Below are 2279 nucleotides of genomic sequence, written 5' to 3' on the forward strand. Positions count from 1 at the left end.
ATTAGATGGGCTGCTTTCATGTCAAAGGAGTAGGTGGGGCCAGCGTTGTTGATATGGAAAGGGACACATCCAGATCAGAAACTGATTGGGGACGGAAGGAGCTTGGAACGAGCGATCGTGAAAGAGTCTTTTCTGTTTGAATGGAGCCATTTGTGATCTAATTAATGCATATACAATAAAATGAAAGCAATATATAACACTTACTCTCAAAAGAACAAACTTGACCTGGCCGCCATCTAGATCGACTGCCATAGACATCGGCAAGCTCCTCGTCCTACAATCACCAGATTTTGTCATTGCGTCAGGAGAAGTTCAAATTCAGTAAAAGAACAAAAGGAAACATATATAGTATACGATAAGTGTAATCACGCGGAGAACGCAATCAGTAATTGTGTACTTGTAGTAGTCACTATAGTACTAATGAGCACCAGAAATCAATAAGTTATGTTTTTGTACTTTTTGTTTTTTTACGGGTAACGGCAGGAGCTCTGCCAAATTCATTATAGAGGGGGGAAAATTGTACATGCTGTTACCAGCAGGGAAAGAACAAAGAAGGAAAAGAAAACTAGACAAACAAAGCTAATTACTCGCAGAAAACTAGCCCGAGGGCCTCAATGTCAGCACGAATGCGCACCAAAATTTCATCAACCGTGGAGTTCTCCTTCTGGAAAATCCGCAGGTTCCTCTCTTTCCATAGGTGCCAAGCCACGTAGGTCGCCGTCGAGACAACTTCCACTGCCAAGGGCTAGACCGAAGATTGATGAAAAACTCTGACCAGGATGACATGAAAAAAAAGGAACCACTGCGACGGCGTGAAGATAATATTTTTCATTAAAAGCAATGCTCTTAATGGAGCCATTTGTAGTCTAATTAATGCATATATAATAGAACTAACACAATAAAACATTTACTATCAAGGAGCAAAGTCGACCTCGCCTCCATCTGGATCATCACAGTACTGAACCATCATAGATTGTTGAGCAACACAGTAGTGAGTTCCTCGTCCTACAATCTCACCAAATTTTTACTGTTGTGTCACAAGAAGTTAAAATTTAGTAAAAGACCTGAAAAAACATATAAAGTATAACAATAACATGGAGTACGCAATGTGCTCATTGCGTGCTTATACTAGTCACTAAAGTACTAATGAGAGCACCAGATGAAAATCATAGGCATGCATTTTTGGTTTGTCGGCAGCTCCATGAAGGTTCAGAAACAGAAGTGAAAAGGGCTAATGAAATAAGGTTGGGAAAAAAAGACCACTGAAGTGGGATCACAATCTTTTCCCAGTGTTAGATTCATCTAACAATTGACCTACCAACAAACTAGCCGATAAAGGTGGTTTCCTATTATCTCTTTATTCGGAGCTGATATATGACAACACGTTTGGTACTCTGAAATCTTGAAAAGAAGAGGTGCCTGAATTCAGATCGCAGCAATGTGAGATCATTAGATGGTCGCCTGAAGGTTCTCCGCATCGGCTTGGGTGGGTGGGTAGCGACCCAAATCGATGTTTCATGACGCAAAGTATTGCAAGAACTGATTGGATATAAATATCTATGGTGAGTTTATGGAGGCTTACAGATATTCCGCTCACGCGCAGTTCCAAGTTCCAACTCTGCCGGAGTCCATCCGTCCTCTGGCTGGACGTAGATCTGCCATATAAGACCTCTCCCGACTCCCGCCATTGATAGGTACGCCGGCCAGAAGGTCTCGCACGAGTCGCGACGCCGCTGACCTCTCCGGTAAACTGTAGTCTCACTGCTTGGTCGCCTGACGTGGGTAGCAGGGAACTAGCTAGGGATTTAACTGCACGATGCAGAGGAACGTCGGCGGCGGCGTCGTGATGCTTCGCGAGGTGGAGGCCGAATGGGATGGAGGAGGACGAGGAGGAAAGGGATCTGCTAAATAGAGTAGTAGTGGTAATCCTACAATTATGGAACGGGAGCGCTAGAAGGACGATATCCACGGGGTATCGACGAAATCTTCGCAGAAGAGAAAGTTTTATGATGACTCACCGTTCGATCTAGCCCGACTGCAGCGTCCGATCTGTTCCTTTATATCTGTTTTTCTTTTCTTTTTTGAGAATATTGCCATTAATTCATTCATCACAAGTTGCAGAAGAACGACTTTCAAAAAAAAAGTTGCAGAACAACGCACACAAATGGAATCGCTCGGAAAGGGCAAAGGAAGGATCACGAAGCGGTGGGCAAGCTCACATGGGCACGTGGATCACGGGAGGCGGTCTGCGGCAACGTGAAATCAGTTGGTTTACAAAA

At 43.9% G+C, this 2279-nt stretch overlaps 1 long non-coding RNA gene across 1 annotated transcript; it reads right to left on the reverse strand.

Moving 5' to 3' along the window:
* Window positions 1–6: 6 nt before the first annotated feature.
* LOC123177290 (uncharacterized) lies at window positions 7–2056 on the reverse strand. Its single transcript, XR_006488867.1, has 3 exons — window positions 1583–2056; window positions 635–1027; window positions 7–274 (listed from the first exon to the last, which is right to left on the reverse strand). It is a non-coding gene; the product is annotated as an uncharacterized lncRNA (long non-coding RNA).
* Between the last annotated feature and the right edge of the window lie 223 nt (window positions 2057–2279).

The sequence above is a fragment of the Triticum aestivum genome, unplaced genomic scaffold (assembly GCF_018294505.1).
Source record: "Triticum aestivum cultivar Chinese Spring unplaced genomic scaffold, IWGSC CS RefSeq v2.1 scaffold222133, whole genome shotgun sequence".
Classification (NCBI taxonomy): Eukaryota; Viridiplantae; Streptophyta; class Magnoliopsida; order Poales; family Poaceae; genus Triticum; species Triticum aestivum.